This window comes from Myodes glareolus, chromosome X, assembly GCF_982192425.1.
Source record: "Myodes glareolus chromosome X, mMyoGla1.1, whole genome shotgun sequence".
NCBI classification, from domain to species: domain Eukaryota; kingdom Metazoa; phylum Chordata; class Mammalia; order Rodentia; family Cricetidae; genus Myodes; species Myodes glareolus.
In genome coordinates this window covers 23,688,286-23,708,517 of record NC_142053.1, presented here as the reverse complement: position 1 = coordinate 23,708,517, position 20,232 = coordinate 23,688,286, and positions in this window count along the sequence as shown.

Below are 20,232 nucleotides of genomic sequence, written 5' to 3'. Positions count from 1 at the left end.
TATAGAGATCTCTGTGTGATTGATTTTCTCTGGGACTTGCCGGCTGTGGGGTACCAGGCGGGACAGAAACCCCAACAAGCTGGCCCTCATGTTACATGAGGCAGCCACCAGGTCAGACATGCTGAATCTTTTCTGGTAAGCCACCACCTCATGGTGCTACATAGATTATTAGAAATAGGTTAATCAAGATGTGAGAGTTAGCCAATAACGAACTCTCTAGAGATAATGGGCCAGGCAGTGTTTAAATTAATACAATTTGTGTGTTGTTATTTCCGGGGCTAAGCTAGCCGTGTGGGAGCCGGGCGGGATGAAAAGCAGGCCTGCCCGCAGCTCCTCACTACAAGGCAAGCCTCATCTAAAAGCAAGTCCCAGAACAACCAGGACTATTACACAGAGAAAACCTGTTGCAGGATATTTAATAACACTGTGAAACTCCATAGTGTTAACAAAGGTTAACTTTGGATCAGGGACACAGCCAGCAACTAGTTGACAGGAATTAGCCATAGAGAGGATGACACAGCCAGGAATGCAGGTAGATGCACAGCAAGGACTAGGGAGAGACTTAGAGATTTGTGGTCTTTTTTGCTTTGGTAGAAGTTAAGACATGCTTCTCTTGCTGGGTCTCTGATCAAACAGGTAGGTCAACTGGCTCCTTCTCAACTTTTCTGAACTAGCAGGTTTTCACAACAACATCTGACTCCTGAGTCTTTATTGGCAATTAGAATGATTAAAAACTTAGTTAAAACTTTTATTTGGTACCACAGCTGAGCCAGTGCTAGTGGGACTAGAAATCCTACCAGGCCTCAGTCTGCATGGCCAGGTGTTGACTATGGGGCCACAGGGCCTAAGATGGTAGTTAAAAACCTCAGTATATTCAGGTGCGGCCCCTCTACCAAAAAAAATATGGTAACAGCTCCATAGTTATTCTTTGCTTAATGTTCAAGACAAAATTGTGAGATAGGCCATTTTTATAATCCCTATTTTTCAGTAAGAAATTTGAAGCTTAAATGTAGAAATTAATACAGTTATAGGGGCAGATTCAAATATATACCTATATGACTTTAAAACCTAACCCAAGACTCATTGAGTGAGTATAAGTGATTTTTCTATTCTTTGTTCCTCCAACCTATTTAAACTATGGCTATTTTAGATTTTATATTCTAACTGAATAATACATTGCTTATTTTTGAAGGCAGTCTTCCTGAGTTGAACTTTCTCATACTTTTAGAACAGTTTTAGAGGAAGAAAGTGCTATACACTTACAGAGAAAATACTGTCCTATCTTTTGATCAAGACATACAGTTTAGCAGAATATCACAATATTAATAATAATTTCATTGATTTTTCCCAGTCATGTTTGGGTCTTTCCTGGATCTCTGGGCTATCCAGCCTCTATTTGTGGCCATTCAGTCATTCAGGCATGGACTCCCTCTCATGGCATGGGCTTCAAGTCAGGCCAGTCATTGGTTACCCACTCCAACAAGTTCTACACGACCACTACCCTACTACATCTTGGAGACAGGACAAATTGTAGGTCGGAGGATATGTGGTTGGTTCCTAATGATATTCTACTATGTTCATCAATCAGTGCCTAGCCCAGTTGTTATCAGACGGTCATCATCCAGCAACTGATGAAAGCAGATGTAGAGACCAACAGCCAAACGTTAGGTAGAACCAGGTGAACCCCACAGAAGTGGGGGAGGATGTAGAAGCCAAAGGGGTCAAGGACACCATGAGGACACAGCCTACAGGATCAACTAAACAGGGCTCATAGGAAATCACAGAAACTGAAGCAATAATCATAAACCCTATATGGGTCTGAGCTAGGCCCTCAGCACATAAGTTATGATTGTGTAGTTGGTTGTTCTTGTGGAAATCCTAACAGGGGGAGTGGAGAGTATCCATGGTTCTTTTGCCTGTTCTTGGTACTCCTTTCCTCCTACTGGCTTGCCTTGCCATATGTAGGTTTCAGTAAAGTTTTATTGTAATTTCTTATTCCATGTTCAGTTGATATCCCTGTGAGGTCTGCTCCTTTTTTGAGGGAAACAGGAATGGTTTGAGGAAGACAGAAGGTGGGGAGAGGCCTGGAAAGAATGGGAGAGGAAAAACTGCAGTTGTCTGAAAGAAAATAAAAATATTTCAGCAGGGAGAATAGATATACACATTTTATTATATGCAAATAAAAAAGTTTTATCAGTCAAGCAACCTAAAAGACATACAATTTAGGATTGGTAAAACAACTCGGGGGTAAAAGAACCTGCTGTCAAGCCAAGTAAACAACTTGAGTTTGATCCCCAAGACTCATGGTAGCAGGAAGGAAGTGACTACTGCAAGTTGTTCTCTAACCTCCTCATGCACCATAATAATGCATTTTAAATACATATGTAGAAACACATACAGTTTCAAGGGCCTTAGGAACATGAGTTAACAGCTCTGAGTTCATCGACAGTTTTGGAGAACTCCTTGCTTTGGCAGAATACCTTCTATGTTGAAATTACCACAGTAGTTTTTCTCTTTTCAGTCAATAACATCCATTACTATATACCTGAGTCGAAGTACCTCATATCAAAAGTATTGAAATAGCAATTGTTCCTTATGCAATTTTGCTTTTTATCACTTAGAAATGGAATATTAGAAAACTAGCATATTTCCAATTTAGTAAAATAAAATCAGACTCCTGATTAAAATCTACTGGCTATTATTTCATTAAAAATCTCTCAAAATTGTCTCTTGTAATTTGCTACTTAAATAGCTGGCATTGTAAAAATTTTAATATGTTTTTCTCAGCAGAAGGATGTTTCATTTTACATACTTGTTGGAATTAGAAATAACACATTTTAATTACCTTTATAGGACATAATTTATTATTTCCACTTTCTTATTTTTGTAAGTCAATAACAAACTTGTTTATATAAGCTTTGAGATATTCAAATACTTTTAGGTTTCTATTTATTCTTTTTTAGAGTGTTTTTACATGTTTTTCTTTCAGGATATAAGTCATGAGATTTAACATGGAAATAAATAATCCATAACATTGAGAAGTCTTTTCTGCGATTCCTTGACAGGGTGACAAGGGGTAGGTAGTTTTCACAGGTGGAGAAAGCTTTGAGCCTCGTCTCCACACAGCAGATCTGCATCATATAGCAATCACAATGAGGAAACCTGAAATGAGGGAGAAGGGTGGAGACAAGGTGAACATGCTGAGAAGTTGACCCAGAATCACACTGACAGTGGTGTCTGACCTGACAAACATGGCCTATAATTCACAGGTAATATGACTATGGCATCATTCCCACAAAGAAGGGCAGGTTTTCTGTGATTGTTGTTGTTCCTGCTAAGAAGGCACTGGACCAGGAAGTAGTGATGCACACCTTTCATCCCAGCACTCAGGAGGCAGAGGCAGGCAGATCTCTGTGAGTTCAAGGCCAGCCTGGTCTACAGAAGGAGTTCCAGGACAGACAGAACTGTTACACATAGAAACCCTGTCTTGAAAAACATAACAAAACAAAACAAAGGGATCCAGGTTCCCCAAGCTAACCAACCTTTGCAATGACAGTGTAACACAGGAGACCGGAAATGTGCCACAAGCCACAATAGCAAGGAGCCACTCATCCTTAGAGAGAAGGATGTGATCATCTGGGCACTGCATATATTATAGGACATAAATGAGGCAGTTGGTTATGACACAAAATTGATGAAGAAGTAAATATCAAGGAAATACAGGATGCTTTCGAAAACAAACACATTTTGAAATTAAGCACGTATTATTCAACAATAGTGAGGTGCATCAATGGGATTTGATAAACCTCTACCATAGTGAAATAGATGATAACATGAGTCTTTAGATGCTTAAACAAGCCCAGCAAGACAAACAGTTACTTCACCACTGTGGCAGCTTGAGTGTAATTGGCCTCCATAATCTCATACGGAGTGACACTATTAGAAGGAGTGGCTTGCTTGGAGGGGCATGACCTTGTTGAAGGAAATGTGTCACTGTGGGGTTACTCTGAGGTCTCTTTTCAGATTCCCTTGGTGTGATAGTTGACTTCCAGTTGCCCGCAAGATGTAGGACTCTCAGCTACTTCTCCAGCACCATGTCTGCCTGCATGCTGCCATATCCTACCACGAAGATAAGGGATGGAAGCCCTGAAACTGTAAGCCACCTAATTAAATGCTTTCCTTTATAAGAGTTGCCATGGCCATCTTTGCAGCAATAAAAATCCTAACTAAGACAACCACCGTTACCAATAACAATATCACTTTTGTTTTATCTGAGAAAAAAGAAGTTTTTATTTTGGTTTAGAAAGCATTTATTGAGTTTTTCTTTTGCCGTCAGTGCTGATATTGGATGCTATTAGGAAGACATTTCTACAAAACAAGTAATGCTACTTGGAAGTTTATGTTCTAATTTGGGAGATAAAGCATTTGTACACAGCACAAGATTAATTTACAAAGCAGAATAGTTCATTTGTATTAATTTTTCCATCTGTCAAATGAGGGGTTTGGGCTCTACATGAACCTTGTTCTGAATATTCCCCTTTATAAAAATGTACTCTTTTTTATTTACCATTCAAATGCAGTCTGGTCCTTGAATCACAGAGGTGTTAATTGTCTTTATCTTGCAATGAATATTTGTGTTCACCCAGTTTACACCCATGAAATAAAATGTGTGCCTAGGCCATCATCACTGTTTCTTACACTGCACCTCAGTCGATCACCAAGTCCTCTTGGCCCTTCCTTCTATATGTATTTTAAAACTATTAACATGTGTTAATTACCATTTCTCATCTGGTCTAACATGTGAGCTTGATTAATAGGGCTCAGACTTGTAGCTCTATAAACTATTTTGCACAGAGTGATCAGAATTACATTTTTAAAGGCATGTATATATGCCCATATTATTCCCAGGCTCAAAATTTATCTATCTTACCTAGATACATACATACGTAATACATAATACATACATACATACATACAAATGTGTGTATGCATATAGATACAGATATAGATATAGACAGAGACATAGATGTAGATATGAGAGAGAGAAAAACATAATGTTAAGCCTCCATTATTCGGCAATTCAGAAGAACCTAGGTGTGAACTCAACTTTCTCCTTCCCATGGACCATCTCACTCCTTCCTACTAGCCCACTCCCATTCCTTTGTGTCAGCCACTACTTCCTAGAAACACTTTCTTTTTGGTGTTGTTTTGGTTTATTTTTTGTTTGTTTTTGCATCCCAACCAAAGTTTCCCCTCCCTCCTCTCCTCCCAGCTCCTGCCCTCCATCTGTCCTCCCCCATCCTGTTTGTCTTCCTCTGTTTCATTTCCATTACAGGGGGGCCTCCCATGGATATCAACCAGCTATGATATACTAAGTTGTAGTGATACTAGGCCCATCCTTTTTTTATTAATTCTGGATGAGGCAATCCAGTAGGAGGAATAAGTCCCAAGAGAAGGCAACAGAGCCAAAAACAGCCTCTGCTTAGATTCCACTGTTAGGAGTCCCACAAGAAAACCAAGCTATGCAAATGTGACATATTATATTCAGAGGGCCTAATCAGTCTCTTGCAGACTCCCTGGTTGTTGATTCGATCTATGTGAGCCCCTATGAGACCAGGTTAGTTGATTTTGTGGGTTTTCTTGTGGTGCCTTTGATCCCTCTGGCTCCATTCTAAATGGGACCCCTGTAACCATGATGGGCTGGGGGCCATGTAAGATTTTTTTGCTCTCCTTCATCCATTCTTTTAGGATTTTATCAGTCTCATGCAAGCCCCATAGCAGTGTGCTTATAGGTCCCCCTACCCCCACCCATCTTCCATTCTCTGATGACTCCACAGAAAGTTAGAGCAGACATAGTTTTCCTTTCTGTGGACCATCCAATCCCTTACTGATAGTCCATTCTTATTCCTTTGTGTCAGCCAATGTTTCCCAGAAACAGTCTACCCGAGAACCCAAGTAGCCACACTGGACTGGGATTCAGATAGACAATTTTCATTCTCCTTCACATCCTCCATTACAATATCTGCAGTCTCCCCCGCACCCAGCACTGAAGCACTGGGCAGGCAGGTGGAGGTGCAGCTCCCCCACCCAGACTCCATTCACTGGAGACTCCCAACACTTGGCACAGACCTCAGAAACCTCTAGTCCTTTCATCCCTGTCTCTCCATGTTATTCTTCTTCATCTTTCCTCAATATATTATCAGTAACCCCTTCTACTATCATGACTCCAACTCTCTAGGAACTTTGTCTCTTAGCCTGGGCAGAATCCCCTTAGCTCTTTCCCACTGTCTCTCTCAGTTTAGCCCATCTCTATTTCTCTATGTCACACACCAACTCGTAGAAGCACTCCACACCACAGTCACCACACTCTTCTAAGATCCAGGCAGGGTAACAGAGACAAAGGAATGTTTCAACCACCTGACAAAGACAAACCTGGATATTACTACCTAGAATTGCATCAATTATCCTAACTCCACATGCCTAGACACAGGCAAAACCACTCAAAAGTATGTCTTCTCCAGAAACCAGTATCCCACAGTAGCAGAACCTGAGAAATGAAATATAACTGAAACACAGGACAAAGAGCCAAACTATAACAATTATGAATATGTATGAGGATTATTGAAATAGAATCCCGAAAGAAAATCCAAACTGAGATTAATCTGGAAATTTAATTTTTTTTAAGTAAAACATAAACGTCAGAGTTAAATCTCACAAGCACAGTAGAAGAGAGGGAAAAGAGAATGTCAACCATTGAAGACAAGATGGAATAAAATGATCCCTCGGTCAAAGAAAATGTTAAATCTAAAAAAATCCAGGAACAAAACATCCAGGAAAGCTGGGACATTATGAAAAGGTTATATCTACAAGTAATAGGAACAGAGGAAAAAGAAACCCAGGTCAAAGGCACTACAAATATTTTCAACAAAATTGTATAAGAAAAAATTTCCTACTTAAAGAAGGATGTAACTGTCAAGGTACAGGATGAACAAAGAACACAAAATAGACTGGGCTAGAAAAGAAATTTCTCACAGTATAAAATATCAAACACTAAACTTATATAAAAACGAAGAATATTAAATGCTGCAAAGGGGGATAGACGAAGCAATATGTAAAGTGAGGCCCATTAGAACAACATCTGTGTTCCAGACTCTATTAGCCAGACAGGCCTCACAGAAAATTCTAAGATCTCTAAGAGACAACAAATGCCAGCTGAGACTACTATTCCTAGTAGAACTATCAATCACAACAGATGGAGTAAGAAAAACATTTCATGATAAAGCTAAATTAATGCAAGATATATCTACAAAACTAGCTCTATAAGAGGTGCTAAAAGTTCTAGTGTCTAGTTTCTTGAGTTCCTTGTATATTTTGGAGATCAGACCTTTGTCTGATGAGGGGTTGGTGAAGATCTTCTCCCAGTCGGAAGGTAGACTTTTTGCCTTACTGACAGTGTCCTTTGCTTTACAGAAGCTTCTCAGTTTCAGGAGGTCCCGTTTATTCATTGATTCTCTTAATGTCTGTGCTCCTGGGGTTCTACCTAAGAAGTGGTCTCCTGTGCTCACGTCTTGTAGACTACTTCCCACTTTCTCTTCTATTTGGTACAGTGTGGTTAGATTAATGATGAGGTCTTTGATCCATTTGGACTTGACTTTTGTGCATGGTGTTAGATATGGATCTACTTTCATTCTTCTACAGGTTGACATCCAGTTATGGCAACATCATTTGTTAAAGATGCTTTCCTTCTTCCATTGTATACTTTTAGCTGGGTACTGAACTGCACAGAGAATTCTCAACAGAAGAACTTCAAATGGCCAAAAGGCACTTAAGGTCATGCTCAACCTCCTTAGCGATCAGGGAAATGCAAATCAAAACAACTTTGAGATACCATCTTACACCTGTCAGAATAGTTAAACTCTAAAACACCTATGATTGCCTATGCTGGAGACTATGTGGAGTGAGGGGAACACTCATTCATTGTTGGTGGGAATGCAAACTTGTGTAGCCACTGTGGAAATCAGTGTGGCTGTTTCTCTGGAAACTGGGAGTCAACCTTCCTCAGGACCCAACAATTCTACTCTTGGGAATATACCCAAGAGATGCCCTATCATACTACAAAAGCATTTGTTCAACTATGTTCATAGCATCAACATTTGTAATAGCCAGAACCTGGAAACAACCTAGGTGCCCCTCAATAGAAGAATGGTTAAAGAAGGTGTTGAACATATACACATTAGAGTTTTACTCAGCGGTAAAGAACAATGACATCTTGAATTTTGCATGCAAATGGATGGAAATAGAAAACGCTTTACTGAGTGAGGTAACCCAGTCCCAAAAAGAGGAATATGGTATGTACTCACTCATAAGTTGATTCTAGCCATAATTAAATGTCTTTGAGCCTATAATTCGTGATCCTAGAGAAGCTAAATAAGAAGGTGAATCTGAAGAAAATCATATAGTTTTCCTCCTGGATATTGGTAGTAGACAAGATTGCCAGGCAAAGTTGGGTGCACGGGGGCAGGGTGGAAGAAAGGGGAGATGGTTAGAGAGAAGGGAGTAGGGGAGAATTGGGGAAAGCTTAGGGGAATGGGGTGGGGGGAGGGAGGAAGGATGGATATGGGAGCAAGGAAGTATATATCTCAACTAAGGGAGCCATTTTAGGATTTGCAAGAGACTTGATTCTAGAAGGGTTCCCAAGACCAAGGAGAGGTCCTCAGACTGTTCCCTGGGCAGCAGAGGAGAGGGTACCTGAACTGGCCTTGGCCCATAAACACACTGATGAATATTTTGCATATCACCATAGAACCTTCATTCGACTATGGATGGAGATAGAGACAGAGATCCACATTGGAGCACTGGACTGAGCCCCCAAGGTCCAAATGAGGAGCAGAAGGAGGGAGAACATGAACAAGGAATCAGGACCGCGAGGGGTGCGTTCACCCACTGATATAAGGGGACTGATCTAATGAGAGCTCACCAAGGCCAGCTGGACTGGAACTGAAGGAGCATGTGATCAAACCGGATTCTCTGAATGTGACTGATATGGGGGCCGACTAAGAAGCCATTGACAAAGGCACTAGGACTTGTTTCTTCTGCATGTACTGGCTTTTTGGGATCCTAGTCTGTTTGGATGCTCACCTTCCTAGACCTGGAGGGAGGGGGGAGGAACTTGGTCTTCCCACATGACAGGAAACCCTGACTGCTCTTAGGACTGGACAGGGAGGAGGAGAGGGATTGGGGGGAGCGGGAGGGTATGGGAAGAAGGGGAGGAAGTGAATATTTTTATAAATAAATAAATGGGAAAAAATTGAAAAGGTGCTAAAAGGAAAATGTCAATGTAAAGAGGTCAACCATACCCAAAGTAACATACACACACAATAAAGTAATAATTCCAGACCAGTAACTAAACACAGGGGGAAAATCCACACCATGACAATGAAATAACAGGAATCAATAAATAATGCTTATTGATAGCTTTCAATGTTTTTTTTGACAGTAATTTTATTAAATTATAAAAGTTTCCATTTACGCCCCTCGTCCCAACACCCTCCCCCTCCCCTCCTCCCTCTCCTCCTCCCTCTTTGCCCCTAAGGGCAGTCAGGGTTTCCAGCCCTGTGGGAAGTTCAAGTTCGTCCCCCCTCCCTCCAGGTCCAGGAAGGTGAGTATCCAAACCGACTGGATCCCAAAAATCAAGTATATGCAGAGGAAACTAGTCCCAGTGTCATTGTCCATGGCTTCTCAGAAAGACTCCGGGCCAGCCACATTCAGAGAATCCGGCCACATTCAGAGAATCTGGTTGGATCACATGCTCGTTCAGTCGCAGTCCAACTGCCCTTGGTAAACTCTCATTAGATCCGACCCCTTGTATCAGTGGGTGATAGCATCCCTCGCAGTCCTTCGTCATTTTCTTCGTCCTTCTGCTCCTCATTTGGATCTTGGGGGGCTCAGGCCGGTGCTCCAATGTGGACCTCCGTCTGTATCGCCATCCATCGCCAGATGAAGGATCTATGGTGATAAGCAAAATATTCATCAGTATGGTTATGGGCCAAGGCCGGTTCAGGCACCCTCTCCTCTGTCCAGAGAACAATCTGGGGATCTCTCCTTGGACCTGGGATCCCATATATAATCAGGTTTCCTATAAACCCTAAAATGACTCCCTTAGTTGAAATATATTCTTCCCTGATCCCTTATTCATCCTTCCTCCCTTCCCCCCATCCCGGTCAACCGAGCTTTCTCCATTCCTCCCCTACTCCCTTCTCTCTAACCCTCTCCCCTTCCAACAACCCTCCCACCCCCCCCCCATGCACCCAAGGTTACCTGGGACCCTTGACTATTTCCTATCTCCTGGCAGATAGCTAAATAATCTTCATCAGGATCGTCTTCTTATTTAGCTTCTCTAGGATCACGAAAAATAGGCTCAAATACCTTTAAATTATGGTTAGAATCCACTTATGAGTGAATACATACCGTGTTCCTCTTTTTGGGTCTGGCTTACCACACTCAGTAAAGCGTTTTCTATGTCCATCCATTTGCATGCAAAATTCAAGATGTCATTATTTTTTACCGCTGAGTAAAACTCTAATGTGTATATGTTCCACACCTTTTTTAACCATTCTTCTATTTAGGGGCACCTCGGCTGTTTCCAGGTTCTGGCTATTACAAATAGTGCTGCTATGAACATAGTTGAACAAATGCTTTTGTAGTATGCTAGGGAATCTCTAGGGTAAATTCCCAAGAGTGGAATTGCTGGGTCCTGAGGGAGGTTGACTCCCAGTTTCCTGAGAAACCGTCACACTGATTTCCATAGTGGCTGCACAAGTTTGCATTCCCACCAACAATGGATGAGTGTTCCCCTCACCCCACATCTTCTCCAGCATAGGCTATCATTGGTGTTTTTGACTTTAGCTATTCTGACAGGTGTAAGATGGTATCTCAAAGTGGTTTTGATTTGCATTTCCCTGATCGCTAAGGAGGTTGAGCATGACCTTAAGTGTCTTCTGGCCATTCGAAGTTCATCTGTTGTGAATTCTCTGTTCAGTTCAGTACCCCATTTTTTAATTGGGTTATTTAGAGATTTAGTGCCTAGTTTCTTGAGTTCTTTGTATATTTTGGAGATCAGATCTTTGTCTGATGAGGGGTTGGTGAAGATCTTCTCCCAGTCAGAAGGCAGCCTTTTTGTCTTACTGACAGTGTCCTTTGCTTTACAGAAGCTTCTCAGTTTCAGTAGATCCCATTTATTCATTGTTTCTCTTATTGTCTGTGCTGCTGGGGTCCTACTTAGAAAGAGCCTCCTGTGCCTATATCTTGTAGACTACTTCCCACTTTCTCTTCTATCAGGTTCAAAGTGGACGGATTAATGTTGATGTTAATCCATTTGGACCTGAGTTTTGTGCATGGTGATAGATATGGATCTACTTTCATCCTTCTACAGGTTGAGATCCAGTTATGCCAGCACCATTTGTTAAAGATGCTTTCCTTCTTCCATTGTATACCTTTAGCTCCCTTGTCAAAAATTAGGTGCTCATAGGTTTGTGGGTTAATATCCGGGTCTTCTATTCGATTCCATAGGTCGACTTCTCTGTTCTTATGCCAATACCAAGCTGTTTTCAATACTGTAGCTCTGTAATAGAGTTTGAAGTCAGGGATGGTAATGCCTCCTGAAGTTCCTTTATTGTATAAGATTGTTTTGGCTATCTTGGGTTTTTTGTTTTTCCAAATAAACTTGATTATTGTTTTCTCAAGGTCTGTGAAGAAGTTTGATGGGATTTTGATGGGGATTGCATTGAATCTATAGATTGCTTTTGGTAGAATTGCCATTTTTACTATGTTGATCCTCCCAATCCAAGAACAAGGGAGATCTTTCCATTTTCTGGTATCCTCCTCAATTTCTTTCTTCAAAGACTTAAAGTTCTTGTCAAATAGGTCTTTCACTTCCTTGGTTAGAGTAACCCCAAGATATTTTATGCTATTTGTGGCTATCGTGAAAGGTGATGTTTCTCTGATTTCCCTCTCTGCTTCTTTATCCTTCGTGTATAGGAGGGCAACCGATTTTTTGGAGTTGATCTTGTATCCTGCCACGTTACTAAAGGTGTTTATCAGCTGTAGGAGTTCTTTGGTAGAGTTTTTGGGGTCACTTATGTACACTATCATATCGTCAGCAAATAACGAAAGTTTAACTTCATCCTTTCCAATACGAATCCCCTTGATCTCCTTATGTTGTCTTATTGCTATTGCTAGAACTTCAAGCACTATATTGAAGAGGTATGGAGAGAGTGGACAGCCTTGTCGTGTTCCTGATTTTAGTGGAAAGGCTTTGAGTTTCTCTCCATTCAATTTGATGTTAGCTGTCGGCTTGCTGTATATTGCTTTTATTATATTTAGCAATATTTATTATATATATATAATATTTATTTATATATTTATATAATTATATAATTATATAATTATATAATATTAATATTTATATATTTATATAATATATTAATATATATTTATTATATTATATATATATTATAATAAATATAAATATTTATTATATTTATTATATTTAGCAGCTTCCCCCAGCTAATCCCTCTCTCCTGCTACGCCATCCCAGCTTTTGGCCTCGAACCCCTCCCCTCCCCTCTCCCTTTTTCAGGGCTTAAATTCCTCCATCTCAGCCTGGGCGGGCACCGCGGGCCGGGGCAGGCGGTGAGAGCAAAGGGACGGGAGTCCCTTTGTTCTAATAGCCTGCCTGCAGCTAGCTAAGACTGCAGGCAAAGTGATTCCTGGATAGCAAGGGACACTAATCCAGTAGAAAAAGACCCAGCGGAGGGAAGAGCCATTGGAGAGCATCTGAAGGAAGAGATGGGCAGGCGCCAAGGCAAGAATTCCTCCAACAATCTGAAAAACAACATGAAATCACCAGATCCCAGCGATCTTACGACAGAAGGACTCGAACGCCCTATTCCGGAAGAAGTGGAAAACAGTGTCATTATGAAAGCAATAGAGTCTCTAAAACAGGGTATGAATAACTCACTTAAAGAAATAGAAGAGAAATATAACAAAAAAAATGGAAGAAATGAGTAAAGAAATGGAAGACAAATATAACAAAAAGTTTGAAGAAATGAGTAAATTCGTAAATGATACCCTGGGAAACCAAGAAAAAGCAATCAAACAGGTAATGGAATCAGTGCAAGAATTGAAAACTGAAATGGAGGCAGTGAAGAAAACACAAACCGAGGGCCGGCTGGATATGGAAAATCTAGGTAAACAAACAGAGACTACAGAATCAAGCTTAACCAATAGAATACAAGAGATAGAAGAACGAATCTCAGATTATGAAGACACCATAGAGAAAATAAACGCCCTGATCAAAGAAAACAGCAAATCCAACAAATTCTCATCACAAAACATTCAGGAAATATGGGACATAATAAAAAAACCAAATCTAAGAATAATAGGAGTAGAAGAAGGAGAAGAATTGCAGATCAAAGGTCCAGAAGATATATTCAACAAAATTATAGAAGAAAACTTTCCCATCCTAAAGAGGGATATTCCTATGAAGGTGCAAGAAGCATACAGAACACCGAATAGACTGGATCAGAAAAAAACGTCCCCTCGCCATATAATAATCAAAACACAAAGCAGTCAGATTAAAGAAAGGATATTAAGAGCTGCAAAGGAAAAAGGTCAAGTAACCTATAAAGGTAAACCTATCAGACTTACACCAGACTTCTCTATAGAAACCATGAAAGCCAGAAGGTCCTGGATAGAGGTACTGCAGAAATTAAGGGACCATGGATGCAAGCCCAGACTACTTTACCCAGCCAAGCTTTCGTTCACTATCAACGGAGAAAACAAAATATTCCAGGATAAAAACAAATTTAAACAATATGTAACTACTAATCCAGCCTTACAGAGAATACTAGAAGGAAAATTACATCCCAAGGAATCCAACACTGCCAACACTGACTACAATAATTCAGACATCTAGCGACCCTTCATTAGCACAATTCAAAGAAGGAAAACACATACACTCTATTACCACCAAAAAAAATGACTGGAGTCAACAACCAATGGTCATTAATATCTCTTAATACCAATGGACTCAATTCACCTATAAAGAGGCACAGACTTAGAGATTGGATACGAAAACAGGATCCAACATTCTGCTGTTTACAAGAAACACACCTCAACCACAAAGACAGCCACCTACTCAGAGTAAAGGGTTGGGAAAAGGTCTTCCAAGCAAATGGACCTAAGAAACAAGCGGGTGTGGCCATTCTAATATCTAACAAAATCGACTTCAAACTAAAATCAATCAGAAGAGATGGAGATGGACATTTCATACTCATAACAGGAACAACTCATCAGGAAGAAGTCTCAATCCTGAATATCTATGCCCCTAATGTAAAGGCACCCACATATGTAAAAGAAACTCTTCTAGAACTCAAGGCAGTCATCAAACCACACATGCTAATAGTAGGAGACTTCAACACTCCTCTCTCACCAATGGACAGGTCAATCAGACAGAAACCAAACAGAGAATTAAGAGATTTATTGGAGGTATTGAATCAAATGGACTTAACAGACATCTATAGAACACTCCACCCAAATAGGAAAGAATATACCTTCTTCTCTGCAGTTCATGGAACGTTCTCGAAGATTGACCACATACTCGGCAACAAAGCAAACTCCCACAGATACAAAAAAATATTAGTAACCACCTGTGTCTTGTCAGATCACCATGGATTAAAATTAGAATTCAACAACAATGCTACCCCCAGGAAGTCAACAAACTCATGGAAGTTGAACAGTCAACTACTAAATCACCCCTGGGTCAAGGACGAAATTAAGAAAGAAATTAAAGTCTTCCTTGAATTTAATGAAAACAAAGACACAACATACTCAAACCTATGGGACACTATGAAAGCAGTGCTAAGAGGAAAGTTCATAGCAATAGGTGCCCAAATAAAGAAAACGGAGAAAGCACACATTGGAGACCTAACAGCACACTTGAAAGCTCTAGAAAAAAAAGAAGCTGATTCACCCAGGAGGAGTAGAAGACTGGAAATAATCAAACTGAGGGCTGAAATCAACAAAATAGAAACAGAGAAAACAATCCAAAGAATCAATGAATCAAAAAGCTGGTTCTTGGAGAAAATCAACAAGATTGACAAACCCCTATCCAAACTAATCAAACGGCAGAGAGAGCACATGCAAATTAATAGGATCAGAAATGAAAAGGGGGATATAACCACAGACTCAGAGGAAATTTAGAGAATCATTAGATCTTACTACGAAAGTTTATATGCCACAAAGTTGGAAAATGTTAAAGAAATGGACATTTTTTTAGATAAGTACCATATACCAAAGTTGAACCAAGAACAGGTGAATAATCTAAATAGACCTGTTAGTCGTGAAGAACTAGAAGCTGTTATCAGAAATCTCCCTACCAAAAAAAGTCCAGGACCAGATGGTTTCAATGCAGAATTCTACCAGAACTTCCAGGAAGAGCTAATTCCTATACTCCTTAATGTATTCCACAATATAGAAACAGAAGAGTCATTGCCAAACTCCTTTTATGAAGCTACAGTTACCTTAATACCAAAACCACACAAAGACACAACCAAGAAAGAGAATTACAGGCCAATCTCACTCATGAACATCGACGAGAAAATTCTCAATAAAATCCTGGCAAACCGAATCCAGGAACACATTAGAAAAATTATCCATTATGATCAAGTAGGCTTCATCCCAGAGATGCAGGGCTGGTTCAACATACGCAAATCTATCAATGTAATCCATCATATAAATAAACTGAAAGAAAAAAATCATATGATCATTTCATTGGATGCGGAAAAAGCATTTGACAAAATTCAACACCCATTTATGATAAAGGTGTTGGAGAGACTGGGGATACAAGGATCATACCTAAATATAATAAAAGCAATATACAGCAAGCCGACAGCTAACATCAAATTGAATGGAGAGAAACTCAAAGCCTTTCCACTAAAATCAGGAACACGACAAGGCTGTCCACTCTCTCCATACCTCTTCAATATAGTGCTTGAAGTTCTAGCAATAGCAATAAGACAACATAAGGAGATCAAGGGGATTCGTATTGGAAAGGATGAAGTTAAACTTTCGTTATTTGCTGACGATATGATAGTGTACATAAGTGACCCCAAAAACTCTACCAAAGAACTCCTACAGCTGATAAACACCTTTAGTAACGTGGCAGGATACAAGATCAACTCCAAAAAATCGGTTGCCCTCCTATACACGAAGGATAAAGAAGCAGAGAGGGAAATCAGAGAAACATCACCTTTCACGATAGCCACAAATAGCATAAAATATCTTGGGGTTACTCTAACCAAGGAAGTGAAAGACCTATTTGACAAGAACTTTAAGTCTTTGAAGAAAGAAATTGAGGAGGATACCAGAAAATGGAAAGATCTCCCTTGTTCTTGGATTGGGAGGATCAACATAGTAAAAATGGCAATTCTACCAAAAGCAATCTATAGATTCAATGCAATCCCCATCAAAATCCCATCAAACTTCTTCACAGACCTTGAGAAAACAATAATCAAGTTTATTTGGAAAAACAAAAAACCCAAGATAGCCAAAACAATCTTATACAATAAAGGAACTTCAGGAGGCATTACCATCCCTGACTTCAAACTCTATTACAGAGCTACAGTATTGAAAACAGCTTGGTATTGGCATAAGAACAGAGAAGTCGACCTATGGAATCGAATAGAAGACCCGGATATTAACCCACAAACCTATGAGCACCTAATTTTTGACAAGGGAGCTAAAGGTATACAATGGAAGAAGGAAAGCATCTTTAACAAATGGTGCTGGCATAACTGGATCTCAACCTGTAGAAGGATGAAAGTAGATCCATATCTATCACCATGCACAAAACTCAGGTCCAAATGGATTAACATCAACATTAATCCGTCCACTTTGAACCTGATAGAAGAGAAAGTGGGAAGTAGTCTACAAGATATAGGCACAGGAGGCTCTTTCTAAGTAGGACCCCAGCAGCACAGACAATAAGAGAAACAATGAATAAATGGGATCTACTGAAACTGAGAAGCTTCTGTAAAGCAAAGGACACTGTCAGTAAGACAAAAAGGCTGCCTTCTGACTGGGAGAAGATCTTCACCAACCCCTCATCAGACAAAGATCTGATCTCCAAAATATACAAAGAACTCAAGAAACTAGGCACTAAATCTCTAAATAACCCAATTAAAAAATGGGGTACTGAACTGAACAGAGAATTCACAACAGATGAACTTCGAATGGCCAGAAGACACTTAAGGTCATGCTCAACCTCCTTAGCGATCAGGGAAATGCAAATCAAAACCACTTTGAGATACCATCTTACACCTGTCAGAATAGCTAAAGTCAAAAACACCAATGATAGCCTATGCTGGAGAGGATGTGGGGTGAGGGGAACACTCATCCATTGTTGGTGGGAATGCAAACTTGTGCAGCCACTGTGGAAATCAGTGTGGCGGTTTCTCAGGAAACTGGGAGTCAACCTCCCTCAGGACCCAGCAATTCCACTCTTGGGAATTTACCCTAGAGATTCCCTAGCATGCAACAAAAGCATTTGTTCAACTATGTTCATAGCAGCACTATTTGTAATAGCCAGAACCTGGAAACAGCCGAGGTGCCCCTCAATAGAAGAATGGTTAAAAAAGGTGTGGAACATATACACGTTAGAGTTTTACTCAGCGGTAAAAAATAATGACATCTTGAATTTTGCATGCAAATGGATGGACATAGAAAACGCTTTACTGAGTGAGGTAAGCCAGACCCAAAAAGAGGAACACGGTATGTATTCACTCATAAGTGGATTCTAACCATAATTTAAAGGTATTTGAGCCTATTTTTCGTGATCCTAGAGAAGCTAAATAAGAAGACGATCCTGATGAAGATTATTTAGCTATCCGCCAGGAGGTAGGAAATATTCAAGAGTCCCAGGTAACCTTGGGTGCATGGGGGGGGTGTGGGAGGGTTGTTGGAAGGGGAGAGGGTTAGAGAGAAGGGAGTAGGGGAGGAATGGAGAAAGCTCGGTTGACCGGGATGGGGGGAAGGGAGGAAGGATGAATAAGGGATCAGGGAAGAATATATTTCAACTAAGGGAGTCATTTTAGGGTTTATAGGAAACTTGATTATATATGGGATCCCAGGTCCCAGGAGAGATCCCCAGATTGTTCTCTGGACAGAGGAGAGGGTGCCTGAACTGGCCTTGGCCCACAACCATACTGATGAATATTTTGCATGTCACCATAGAACCCTCATCTGGCGATGGATGGAGATGGAGGCGGAGACCCACGTTGGAACACTGGACCTAGCTCCCTAGGTCCAAATGAGAGGCAGAAGGAAAGAGATCGTGAGCAATGAAGGCAAGGGCACAGGAAACCTTCAACCGACGTTGGATGGCGATACAGATGGAGACCCTTATTGGAACACCGAACTGAGCACTCCACAGTCCAAATGAGGAACAGAATGATGAAGAAAATAAAAAAAGTAATCAGGACTGCGAGGGATGCGAGCACCCACTGATACAAGGGGACTGATATAATGAGACTTCACCAAGGCCTGTTGGACTGGGACTGAACGAGGACATGATCCAACCAGATTCTCTGAATGTGGCTGGCCTGGAGCCTTTTTGAAAAGCCGTTGACAATGACACTTGGACTTGCTTCCTCTGCATATATTGGATTTTGGCGCTCCAGTCTGTTTGGACTCTCACCTTCCCTGGACCTGGAGGGAGGGGGGAGGAACTTGAACTTCCCACAGGGCAGGAAACCCTGACTGCTCTAGGGGATGGAGAGGGAGGAGGAGAGGGAGTGGGGGGAGTGGGAGGGTGGTGGAAGGAGGGGCTGAAATGGAAACTTTTATAATTTATTAAAAAAAATAGAACACTCAAAAAAAAATGACATTGTGAAATTTTTAAGTGGAAGGATGGCTCATTAGCCATTAAAGGCTAAGCTCACAACCAAAAATATAAGAGTTTGTTTCCCAGATGCCCAGACCCAAATAATTATACAGAAACTATATTAATTACAACGCTGTTTGGCCTATTGGCTAGGGCTTCTTATTAACTAACTCTTACATCTTAAATTTCTTAAATTAACCCATTTCTATTAATCTGTGTATCAGGACCAGGCTGTGGATTAATGGTAAGGGTCTGGCATCTGTCTCCTTTGGCAGCTGCATGGAATCTCCCGGATTCTGCCTACTCTTTCCCTGTATCTCTTCCAGCCTGACTATATTCTGCCCTGCCATAGGTAAAAGCTGTTTTGTTCATTAACCAATAAAAGCAAAACATATAGAGAAGGACATCCCACATCATCTAAGGGAGTGGACAGAACTAGAAAAAAAATCAGCCAGAATGAAGTATTCCAGACCCAGAAAGACAAATGGCATGTGTTCACATATATGTCACTTTAGCTGGTAAGTTGATGACAACCAAACTACAATTCATGGAACCACAAAGGGTAGATTTAGAGTAAGTGGATAGAGAGACAAGATAGATATTTTTAGGAAACAGAATAGTATAGAGAATCAAAGATTGATGAATACAAGACTGGAACAGGAAGATTGAGTCAGAGGGGTAAGCAAGGGAATACAGGGAGAGACATCTAATAATTATGGGACATTGAGGGATAGTATGGAAACCTAATAAAGTATAAACTTTCTAAAAATACATTCATAAATGAAAGTGATCTAACTGAAATTTGCAAATAATGGGGGAGTCAAAGTCCCAACCGGCCATGTCTTATCACCCAATGAAGCTTCCAGTACAGGAATTAGTTACATCTAATTGAATTGTTTACCAAAGGGATACCATGGGAATCTACAAACAACACAGGTTGTTCCAAGACAATAGATTGCTCTCCACAAACTGACAACAAATTTACTGCATTCCTAAAGACAACGCCCACACAACTCACTAAACATGGAGATGTCAAACATGTGCATACATAGAGCCTTCACCCCTATGTTCTGGTGTCTTTGGTACAGGAATATATTTTTGCATGCTATCAAAAGAAAAATATAAACAGGCACAAACTCTTTAATCTACACTGGTGTCTTGTCTGCAAAATAGGCTAAGTTAATGGTGGCACAAAATTTGATGGTGTAACCACCAATATCTGATTCGATTTAAGGCACACTCTATTAGATGGAACCCATACCTGACACTTCTAGTGTGATCAAGAATCTGAA